The 13,205-nt window shown below is 33.6% G+C and overlaps 1 pseudogene; it reads right to left on the reverse strand.

Annotated features, from left to right (window-relative positions):
- Positions 1–4,487: 4,487 nt before the first annotated feature.
- Positions 4,488–10,062, reverse strand: LOC128186162 (beta-1,3-galactosyl-O-glycosyl-glycoprotein beta-1,6-N-acetylglucosaminyltransferase-like; annotated as a pseudogene).
- Between the last annotated feature and the right edge of the window lie 3,143 nt (positions 10,063–13,205).

The following is a 13,205-nucleotide window of genomic DNA, read 5'->3' on the forward strand; positions in this document are numbered from 1 at the left end:
AATTTTTGAAAGCAGTTAAAGGCAGGAAATTGATCGAATTGTGTCTTGAAAAACACATCCGAAAAACATAAGTATCGAACAAATACAATCATGGTCGAGTAATTAATTACTAGATTACAATTTTTTTTACATGAACAGTTGAGTATTTTCAACAGCAGTCGGTAGTGGCAACGACTTTTTAAATAATACAACGTAAGAGTGGGGCGTTCAAAATTTTGACCAGTGTATATGTTTCTATTCACCCCCTCTGAATTTATTACAATTTTATAACACAAATTCTACATGCTTTCTATGAATTCAGCCTTTCAAGACAATGCAACACCACTATTCAACATCTACTTGTTAAAAACGTATTGTCAATGTGTGTTTCATGCGCGGATCCAGCATGAATAATATACATTTTATTGCCAGCAGAGTAAGGTCAATATATACTTAGTTTAATAGTATAATTTTTTTAGTATTATCATCATTCCGTTTTTAGCTCACCGAGACGAAGGTAAAGGCCTGGCGTCGGCGTTCGGACAATGTTAAGATTTTTATTGCAGGTCCTGTATCTAAGTTATTGTTCTATCTTCACCAAACTTGCATCTGGACCTACTTATGGACTTAAAAACTTGGGATGTTGAATCTGGGCCATGAATATCAGATCCTGGAGGAGGTTAAAGTTTTAAGAGCTGGTAAAAGGTTTTGGTGCAGGTGCTCTTTGATAGCCATTTCTAAGTTACTTATGGTCCTAACTTCACCAAACTTGCAGGGACGGTGCCTATTATGATACTAATACACCTGACAGGCTTGAATGCTGAATCTAAGCCATAGGTTTCGAATGCTGGATGAGGTTAAGGTTTTTAAAGCTTGTTAAAGTATATAAAGCAGGTGCCCTCTGATGATTATATCTTAGTAATTACCAGTCCTAACTTCACAAAACTTGCATGGATGGTGCGTCTTATGATACTTATGCATCTGACAGGCTTGCATGCTGAATCTGAGCTTTAGGTTTCAGTTGCTGGATGAGGTTAAGGTTTTTGAGCTGGCTAAACTTTATAGAGCAGGTGCCCTCCGATGATTATATCTTAGTTATAACTGGTCCTAACTTCACCAAACTTGCATTGATGGTGAGTCTTATGATACAGATCCACCTGACAGGCTTGAATTCTGAATCTGAGCCATAGGTTTCGGATGCTTGGCGAAGTTAGTTTTTGTGGAACTGGTCACATGTTTAATAGCTAGAAGTACTTTTTCAAACTTGCAAAGTTTAAATTATCAAAGGTTATTAAAAAAAAACTCCTACCTCACACAAACTTGTTTAATGGATGTGTTTTTTATAAAATGATATAACATGATTCCTACGATGTAGTATTGTATGATATGGAACATAATTGTTTTATATGATACAATAATTCATCATTTATTATATTGTAAAAATTAAATGATACAATATGATATTATATCTGTTTTTTGTATATTGTGATATGATATTGTATCATGGTATTGTTATATATAGCATATATTGTATATTACGATACAATATTGTATAATATGATATTGGATTATATTTTATTGTATCACATGATATTTTTCCATATGATATTGTAATATATCATATTAAATCAAATGATATGATATTGTTATATGTAATATTGTATAATATGATACGATATTGAATAATACGAAATTGTATTACATAATATATTATTATATGACATGATATTGTATGATTTAATACAATGTTGTATCAAATTATATTTAATATATGATACAATATCATACAATACGATATCATATTGTATCATACAATATAGTATCGTATGTTACAATTTTGTGATATGATATTTTATCATATGATACTATATTGTATAATATATTCTACATTATGATATGGTATTATGTGATCAAACACAAAAATGTTTTACACGATAATTCCCTTATATATTATATGATACAATATCATATTTTGATACAACAGTGTATCATATGTTATAATATCATATTGTATCATTATATATTACAGTACTATATTGTAACATATTATATATATACTTAATAGTTTCATAGGATGCAAAGGCTCAAGTGAGCTTTTCTGATCACAATTTTTCCGTTGTCTATCGTCGTCGTCGTCGTTGTCGTCGTTGTCGTCGTCGTCGTTGTTGTAAACTTTTCACATTTTCATCTTCTTCTCAAGAACCACTGGGCAGATTTCAACCAAATTTGGCACAAAGCACCACTAGATGAAGGGATTCAAGGTTGATCAAATGAAGGGCCACGCCCTTTTCAAAGGGGAGATAATTGAAAATTATTGAAAATTTCTTGGTATTTTTCAAAAATCTTCTTCTCAAAAACTTTTCGGCCTGAAAAGCTTAAACTTGTGTGGAGGCATCTTCAGGTAGTGTAGATTTAAGTTTGTTCAAATCGTGGTCCCCAGAGGTAGGAAGGGGCCACAAGAGGGGGATAAAGTTTTACATAGGAATATATAGAGAAAATCTTAAAAAATCTTCTTCTAAAAACTACCTGGCCAGAAAAGCTCAAATTAAAATGGAAGCATCCTCAGATAGTGTAGATTCGAGTTTGTTCAAAGCATGGTCCCCGGGTAGGGGGGCACGATTGGGTGATCAAGTTATACATATAAATATATAGAGAAAATCTTTAAAAATCTTCTTCTCAAAAACCATAAGGCCAGAAAAGCTCAAATTAAAGTGGAAGCATCCTCAGGTAGTGTAGATTTAAGTTTGTTCAAATCATAGTCCCTGGTGGTATAGTGGGGCCACAATGGGGAAATGGATTTTTACATAGGAACATACAGAGAAAATCTTTAAAAATCTTCTTCTCAAAAACTATTAGGCCAGGAAAGCTCAAATTAAAATGGAAGCATCCTCAGGTAGTGTAGATTCAAGCTTGTTCAAATCATGGTCCCTGTGGGTAGGGAGGGGCCACAATAGGGGGATAATATTTTTATACACGAATATATAGAGAAAATCGATAAAAAAAATTCTTTTAAAAACTATTTGGCTAAGAAAGCTCAAATTGGCGTGTAACTATCCTCAGATAATGTAGATTCAAATTTGTTCAAATCATGGTCCCTGGGGTAGGGAGGGGCCACAATGGGAGATAAATTTTTATAGATAGAGAAAATCTTTAAAAATCTTCTTCTCAAAACTATTAGGCCAGGAAAGCCCAAATTTGAGTGGAAGCATCCCCAGATCGTATAGATTCAAGTTTGTTTAAATAATAGTCCAGGGGTAGGGTGAGGCCACAATGGGGGATGAATTGGTACATAGGAATATGTAGAGAAAATCTTTAAAAATCTTCTTTTTAAATACTATTTGGCCAGAAAAGCTTAAACTTGTGTAGAGGCATCCTCGGGTAGTGTAAATTCAAGTTTGTAAAATCACAGTCCCTAGTGGTTGGGCAGGGCCGTGATGGCGGTTTGAATTTTTACATAGGAATATATAGAAAAATATTCTGGGAAAGTTTTCGGTCCAAAACTCAGTACTTAGTTTGAAAGCTCAGGTTATGCAGATTTAAGTTTGATGAAACCATGATTCCCTAAAGAAAAGTGGGGCCATGAAATGGGGGGGGGGGGGGTATATAGGAATAGAGAAAAATCTTCTTACAGGTACAACAACAAAAGGGGCTTGGTATTTACCAAAAAAAAGAGGTGGATAAAAATTGGCAGATTTTCAATTTTTTTAGCAATATCTACTGTACTGAGTTGTCAAGATATTTTGATAATGTAATGCTAATTTGATCAGAATTAAGGCAATTGCTGCTCAGGTGAGCGATGTGGCCCCTGGGCCTCTTGTTATATGATTGTATTGATTGTATTGATTAAGATTGTATCTTACAATACGGTATCCATTAAATATCGAGGATCATTAACTATGATTTTTATATAACATGATAAAGGTGGTCTTTAAAAGATGATGCCTCATCTCGGTGAGCTTTGTAATCTGTGATTATTTATGGGGTTGGGTTTTGTTTGGGTTTTTTTTTTTTTTTTGGTTAGATTTAATCAAAAAAAATAAAATTTGAAAACTGATAGAGGAAATTTGGACTGGAATATGTATAAAAACTGTGAATGAAAACTTAACGCTTTTTAACTATTTAGTGTCAATACCATTCATAAACTGTATTTTATTTTTAAAAGAGTGAAGCACATTTTATTATTTTCACAACAAGGAAAATCTCAATCTTAGTGTAAATATTTAATGGATTTTTCTTAAATATTTCAAAAAATATTCAATGGCCATTACCTCAACAAATAGGTCATTGGCCTACTTTTTGAGAAAAAAAAAAGCTGGTCAATGACATGCTTTTTTAAAGTGAAAAATAACACTTCCATAAAAGGTCTATAACACACAATAGATGGTTTTTATTATCATCAGTGCATTTTTTTCATTTGAGTAAACGTCATCCTTAACAGCTGAAATTCAAAGTGTCATGATTGACAGTTAATGTTCAATGTCGGAGTAACACGCTGATGACGTGTTCTATTACCGGCTAAGACACATCATTTATCCTCTAAACGACATTCTTTATATGTTTCAAACTTTCGTAATACTTAGTATCGAATTTCAATCGGTGAAGATACTCATCCCTCGTCCTGTTGTAGATTAACTGATCCATGCAAAGTAAAGTATGCCCCTGGTAATTGGAGTGAAATTTATTGGCAAAGAATTCTGGCCGACGAGCTAAACGAGCGAGATCTTCGATTCCAAAAATGCAAATCGATCGAACATATTTACCACCACATGGCCAAGAATTCCAGTTTTTGAATCGGGAAAGAAATGGCTTCCGTATTCCAAAATCTGTTTCCAGTTTTCCTGCCAAAACAAATAATCATTTATTTGGTCAACATTTATCAACTTATTTAGTTTAAATGAAAAACAAAAACGGGGAAAACTCTCTTAATGGTAAAGAGATTACCTACCTTTGAAACTTCCAGGTATTTCTAGCTGAGGATTATGAATCAAAGTTGCAAAAAATGTTTCATCTGGAATGCCCGTTTTATTTACCCATTTAAGGAAGTCAGCAGCTACCCTGTTAGTGATAACGTATTCCACAAATCTTCTGTTCAGTGTTACGTGGACAGATCCTTTTACCGGAACTATATCGTGGGGAGGTTTCTCTTTTATATTCCATCTTTCTTTGTTAGCCCTAGAATAGGTATTCAGGAAAGTTAAAGGGACTTGGACACGATTTGACTTAAAATTTTCATTTTTTATTTTTCCATTTTCAGTGTTTATACTTATTTATATAGAAGTTTATAATGCTTTGTCAAAATTTTTAAGTCAAATATCAAATTATAAGCAAGATATAGAATTCATTATTCTTTTTTTTTTAAAAACAAAGCTCAATATTGTCATTTTTTACATATGTGTTGTATTGGTGTAAGTTTCAATCAAATGTATCTTTCTGTTGCTGATAATAGTATTTATGATGATATTGAATTATTTTAAATTATTTTTTACATGTCATTTTGTCTAAGAAATTGTAATTTTCTACATTGTATTTTTTGTAAACAACTATAAGACTCGAGCTTTGTTTGCATAACAGTCAATTCTTACCTCTGTAACTCGCTTGTAACTTGACTTTAACATTCAATATTTTGGTCAATCATTTAAAATGCACAAATTAACCTTTTTATACATAAAAAATAAAAATAAAATTTTTAATCTTAAATCGTGTCCTAGTCCCTTTCATGAAATGTACCCAAAATGTTTAAAACAAGCATTGAATGGACAAGTACAGCGCTGTGACAAAAGTATTGACGATTTTTGAAAAAAATCGCGGACGTAAACTATGACGCGCTTCGTAAATTGCGACATACTCATAAATAACTGACTGACTTTTATCAATACTTGGTGAGGTGGTCCTTAGACTTGATAAAAGCTAGAGAATGGATTCGTACAGTTTTCTCTTGTGTTTGGAGCTTAATTTTGCAGAGTTCTTTTAATATTTAGTCATATTTTTTTCATTTTATTAATATGCGGTGGTTGAGGTTTCCTGGCCATACAATTGTAAGAATATGATGTTGTTGTATGTATATTTGGGTAATACGAGCCCTGTTGTCGTAATGAAAAAGATTGGTTGTGTAGAGTAAATGTCAGTAAGTGACAGTCCAAATTTGATCTTCGAAAATGAATATGTACAGTATTTGACTGCATTAATACTCACATGAATCTACATAGGACACCTTCCCTGTGGTAGGTAAAACATCCTGTTTCATGTTCTGCCTGATACTGTCCACAATCATCATATTGATTATTTTGGCAGGTCGGAGGTTCGCATTAAGCACAAAAATATTAAAAAGCTTAAAGTTTTAGAATAGCACTGCACTGTGTTCCAACTGGACGAACACAAGTGGGCGGACACCCGAGTCTTTAATTTTTGGGGTGTATAAGCTATCTTGATGTCTGGGAGAAGTTTATTCTATTCTCTGATGCTTCGTGGAAGAAATGAGTGTTTGTGAAACTAGAAGTCACTGTTTCAAGTTGATATTTGATAGGCGAGCTAGTGGGTATTGCGTGAAGGTCGTACGAGTGGTGTTTCTGTTGGTGACAACCTGGTCATTCAATTACTCTTTCAAATAACACTTTGTCTAGTGTTGCCATACCACTACGTTGTTCAAGTGACTGTCATCTGGAATGTTGGATCATGCTGTTCACACATGATCTGTTGCCGACGTAACTTGATGAACGTCTTGTACTATTTCTAGAATGTGGATAGCTTTCTGGATGTAGCTGTCCCAAACAGGTTAAGCAAACTCAAGTAAAGACCTGGTTAATGATTTGTATGCACTTTCCTTCATGGATGTGAAACTGATGTTTAAATAACGGCGTAATTAAGAAGCCCTGTCCCTTATTGGCCTTGCCACAGAAGTTATAATGTGGTCACTCCAATTCAGGTCTGATGTTATATAAGACAATTATCGAGATATTTTGCACTTTTAACATGTTCAAGGATCTGGTCATTTAGTTTGTATTTGTGGTCTGTTGGCTTGGCCTTTCTGTTGATTGACAAGATGTTGCACTTTCAAGGATGAAAATCCATTTCTATCTCCTCTCTGAAATGCCAAATTTATTTAGGTCGGCCTAAAATGTTTGGGTGTACGATTTTGATGTTACAGTAAGGTACAACAATGTTGTCTTACTGTGGCCCTCTAGCATATCATTGATATGATAAATAGAAACAAGCTTGGCCCAAGAACCGACCATTGAGGTACTTTCGACTAAATACCGGCGTAACTGGACATTTCCTCGTTGACAATTCCAGCTTGAGTTCAGTTGGAAAGTAAACTCGCGATCCAGTTGTTCACATTGCCCTAGAGTCCATAGGATCATAGGTTTGATGAGAAGGCTGTGGCCAACTTTGTCAAAGGCCTTGGAGAAGTCCATAATAAGCACATCTGTCTGCCTTCCAGAAGCAAAGTTGTTGATTACGTCATCAATAAACACAATAAGTTCGGTTTCACAGGACCTTTTGCTGCCGCTTTTCCCACACTATAAGCCTTTGAATTTTCTGCAGAGGGAGGCACATGCATAGCGGTAAGTATCGTAGGGATTTTTAGATGTTATACACTCTGATTTTCTCCTTAAGTTATCAGACTCTCATCAGAAAAAATGACAATGTTTCAACAATTATATACTGTTAGTTTTTCTTTTAAAAAAACACCAGGCAACACTTTTTCCCAGGCAACACATTTTCCCTGTTGATCTCGGAAACTACCATTTTTTCCCTATTAACTCATCGCATAAAATATATAGAAATCACACAAAAATCTTAGGTTTGTCCGTTGGTGAACAGAGTTATTAGCATATCTGTGTCATTAAATTTACTAGTAATTCCTTTTAACATATGTCTTTCACTAGTTTTTGTATCTTTAATTATCCAGTTACGACGGTCTTTCTTTTCGACGATTTGATCTCACCAGTCGACAAATATTTTTTCCCAAAAAATTCACAATAACTTATGTTTTTGCCCATCAAATTTCATATCAACGATATTTTTTTTTTGTTATCACTGGTATTTTTATCGATCTTCTACCCATTGTAATTTCAGTTTGTTAACATTAAATTCCAGACTGCAGACGATAAAACATACAGATAAACGTCACTTCCGATGTGAAGATAACTCTGTAAGAATTTAGATGGTCAACAGGGCATATTAGTAGAGTTACCTCCCATTCACCAAGCGAAGCCCACGCTAGAACGACGTCACTGCGTAAATATTGTGATTTTTTTGTTGGTCATAGTGCTGTAGGTTATATCCAATCATATGAATATTTTTAGAAACAACTTCTGTCACTTAATCAAAATGTTTGCATATACCTGAAGTGTTGTTATCAGCGAAAAAAATATAAGTATAATATCGGTTCTTTATTTCTGATATAAATTAAAATAAATTGAAGGTCCACACCTCAGAATTATCTATTTTCCACTTTGTCATCACATTTGCGCTGTATTTAGAAAGGAACTTACGATCATAAATCCATTTTGTCTTCAGCAATGATTTCTCAATGCGATGCGTAATACATTAACAAATCCACTGGGAGTTTTTCCAAACCACTTATTCTTTTGAAACATATTAAATTGTTTCTAAGTTAATACAAGAGTAACGGAAACTGATAGATGATTATTTGATGGATTTGGCCAATTTAAAAAAAGGTTGACTGTGCTCTTAGTGAGTGAGTACGGCTGAACAAGATTTCAAACCTTTACTTCAAATTGTCTTGCTGCCCGAAAAGTACAAAATTCACCATACCGGTGGCTAAATTATCAATCAAAACATCGTTTGACCGAAAAAAAAAAACCAGCAATAATTATTCTAATATATAATTCAGCGACGAATTGATACAGACATATCGAACCGAGTGTTATCGGGCGAAAATTTTAGCTTGAAGCCATTTTTCATTGGACGATCTTTTTTTTAGTCCAATTTAGAGAAAATAAAATGTTATATTGACCTCCTAGGTCACGTGCAGGTGAATATAACGATTTGTTTTTTCGGGATAGTTGAATATGAGCCTAAAGGAATCAATCAATCATATATTAATAATATCCAATATATGTGAAAAATTTCGGATGTTTTGTTTTCAAATTTGGAGTCCCTAATTTTTATTTAAGATTCGAACACATCCTTGTTTAACTCCAATCCTGTTATTCAGGTCTGAAAATTTCATATTCATATCATGAATTATTTTTGAGAATTGTTCTGTACAAAATATGACGTAAACATTAAGAAAATTGTCGATACATTTGAGCATGAAATAACGTAATGAAACATTTTACAAACTGTAAAATTTATATCATTTTTTATCATCTTTGAAAAAATAAAATAAAAAACGGTTATTTTTATATAAATCGTCTGACAAGATTTTACGGAAAAAAGTAAGAAGCTAAGAACCAATACCAATAAAAAAAATAACAAAGGAAGACTTTGATTTTAAAAAATTGCGCAAACCTTTTGATGGTGCCATCTCCATCGTTGGAACCGTTGTAAACTTTTAATATTTTTACCAATTCATAATTTGTACGAAGAGGAAATTCCTGTCCTGTTGAATTAATAAAATATTTCCATTTAGGAATTGATAAAAGGTCTTTCATGCATGTAAGTTCTGGTAATAGAACACTCATTGTTCCCCAAGTCACTTCAATTCTTTTGGATGCCATCTTCACATTGGGAAAGCATCGTAGAATGCATGAAAATTCATTCAAGACGTTTCTTGTTATTTTCCCATCCACGTGAACACAGTAACTGTTTTGTGGTCGGTAAATGGACCTCAGAAGTATTTCAAATTGTTCTGGCCTTTATAAACAAGAATGCTGTAGGCAATCGGAAAATTCCTCTCCTCCTCTGATAACGAATCCATAATGTATCCTCTTGCTTTGATGAAATTTTCACATGCTTTTGTTCGTTGGCAAAATGACTGCGATTCATAACTTACATTCATTTTACGAACTTTCTCGATTTCTTTGTCGTTTTGTTCAAACAGCAAACCACAGTCTACGTTTGGCACAACTCTTTCAGAACCAAAGTATTTCTGTGGTGTATGTCCGAAGGTTGGTGTTTGCGGTTGTTTATGATACAAAGGCGAGAAAGAGGCATCAAATGGTGGTCCATTGTCGAACAAATCATCAGCTTTCCTACTTTGCTTCGCTCCTGTTGGGCCATGGTCGTTCGAATTGAAGACGGAATCTCCTACCATGGTCATTTGAGACACATAAATATAGAAGATCAGTGTGCAAAATAGTATAATAACTAATGCATAACGGACCAATCTTTTTCTTGTAGTTTGATTTGATGACAATGAATTCATTTTATCTTGGTGAGAAAAAACATCAAATGTAAGGGGTTTTTTTTATCATCTACTAATAAAGTTATGTATATGCGCAGCTTGATGAAAAAATGCAAATGAATTGTATAACTGCATGTACCCAAAGGATCTTTTGAAAGCGACACCTCACAACCTTATAAGCATAATCGGAGCATTTCTGATTTTTATATTTACGAAAAGCTAAAAAAAAAACCGAGAACTCCGAAATACGTCATTCACGGGAGTTTAACGAGACCAGTTCAAGACTCTTGCAAATCGAGAGAGGAGATTAGATCGAAAAAGTAAGTAAAAGTTTATGTTTATTCTATCAGCAAGCTTTTTAAATTATTTAAAGTTGCAGAACAATTGTTTATTAATGTCAATTCGAAGTTTTGGGTGATTAGCGTTATCTCGTTAAATATTGTTCAGCATGAAACCGTCTGAACAGCAGTTTTCGATTTTGTCAACAGTCTGAAACGTGCTAGGGGGTAGCCATGAATCGCTAAGAACATGCTCACTTACAATGTTAAACTAGATAAATACCTTTTTAAAAACCTGCAATGCAATAATTTCACTGCATGTGTTACCAAAATGTTAATAAATAATGGTCGTTGTGAAATGTGACTTGAAAGACATGTTTTAGTATGAAATGGGTATGCAGGTGTATTATAGTCAGTTTTTACACATATTGGTACCTAGCACACGTTAAAAAAATATTGTATGTTTTTCCTAGAATATTGAGTTTGTGTCAATCATGTAACGAGCAGAGTGTTTATGAATCAAGGGTCTGCATATAACATTATACGACTTTGAAAGTAGATTTGATAATGTTTGTAGTGCACAGAGAGAGAGAGAGAGAGAGAGAGAGAGAGAGAGAGAGAGAGAGAGAGAGAGAGAGAGAGAGAGAGAGAGAGAGAGAAAGAGAGAGAGAAAGAGAGAGAGAGAGAGAGGGGGTATGAAAAGCCATTACAAATTTTATAGTTATATGTCAGTTTCCACTTAATGAGTTGTTACAGCTGTTATCATGGTAATGTTATGAGCCATGTCTCAGATACTTCATGTGCCCATTAAAAAGTGTAATCTGGGATACACCCTTTTGTTTTGATAATGACAGCATTTAGCTTTGTAATGATAGTTAGTTTATCTTTTTTCTTCTAATCTACCGGTTCACCTGCGGCCTCCAGATGATCTGAAGATTAGGAATATAGAAAATATTGTCAATTTGATATTGCTAATGACCCAGTCAAGTCTGCTGAAGCCCGGAAGGTACTTCTTTTTCATGTAATAAACTTACAACTTGTCCTCCACATGTAGATATATTTGGTTTAAGCTGATTGAAAGCCAAGCAAGGTCATCTAAATAGTTACAATGTCTTGTATAAAAGGGAAAGGTTTGTATGGGCATCTTGTTGCAACTCTGCATGATTATCTGTATTTAAAGTGGTGGGAACCTCTGAAAGGAATACTAGGAGTTTGAAAATATTATAAACTTAACGAAATGTCTTTTACACTCTCTGAGAAAATGGGATTTGCAGAAATCCAATGAATTTCTCATGCTGGTTAGTTATTCAGATTAGTTTTTGTTATTGACACAATCTTATTTTGGACATTCATATGTTTCATAAGTGTTTATGACTTTGATCTTTGTTCAATATATTTAATATCTTTCTGTCCACTGAAAATCTAAATATCTTTGAAGTTACACCAGTTGGTAACAGGGGCAGATGGTTTCTAGTGATTCTGTTTAAACTATTTGATTCATAACATTTATCATATGCGTGCAGAATTGATTAAGCCAGGTTTCCTGATTTTGTCGTATAAGTGATACATTGTACTGCTTTACAAAGTATATATCACTTGTGACTTACTAGTATATTAGTACATATTTCATTTGTAAAATCATTCGACAAATTTAAAGTGTTTTGTAGTACTGAATTGTTTTTTACGGCTTTTAAAATTACTGAAAGTACATGCACATGATGCAACTATCTTTTGACGTTCTATATATAACAAAAAGAAACTGTCAGCTGGGTTAAAAATTAGTGGCGAAATGATGTAATACATGTATGTACAATATTAGAAAAGATTACATTTTTAGTATCACATTCTTGAAATAACTGCATTGAATTATATATAAGTATTTGATGAGTGCACAATGTTTGCAAAAATTACATGTATTTCTCTTAACACTTTATGTTTATTCTATTTTAGTTTCCAGACCATGACATTAATGAATATTTCTTGAATGGAATGCATGAGGAATAGGATGGAACCTTATTCTGCCTCTTTACCAACTCACACCATCTTTTCAAGATTTATGGAGCCAACCACAGAAGAATTTGTTCTATACACATCATTCATAACATTCTTATTTATGTTACATAACTTTAAATGTTACTGGATGAATTGTTTCAACAATAAGTGTTCACATAATGAATACCAGCAAACTTTTTATCGAGTGCTCTTATTTTGTATTTTTCCTACCCATCCATCTAACATATGTTTTTATATAACATATTCATAAATATGTAACATTTTTGGAAACAGCTATTTTTAATTGAAATTTAGCCGTACTATTTTATATAAGTTTTTTAATATACTATTTTGTATACAAACAGAACAAAAATACTTAGTTACAATGGAAAATGGATATAATATATATAAAAGGTGTCCAAGTAGCGTAGTGGTCAATGCACTGGCTTCTCACCGCTGCGACCCGAGTTCGATCACTGTGATCGACGGTGGTTGTATGTGATAGGGTATGGCGGTCGCCCGGTTAGACACGTGGGTTCTCTCCGGGTACTCTGGCTTCTTCCTACACCAATGACCGCCTTGCGCAAACATCCGTGCCGACGAGAGATATCAATATAAGTTGTAGAACTTGTTTATCAATCGGA

The sequence above is a fragment of the Crassostrea angulata genome, chromosome 5 (genome assembly GCF_025612915.1).
Source record: "Crassostrea angulata isolate pt1a10 chromosome 5, ASM2561291v2, whole genome shotgun sequence".
Classification (NCBI taxonomy): Eukaryota; Metazoa; Mollusca; class Bivalvia; order Ostreida; family Ostreidae; genus Magallana; species Magallana angulata.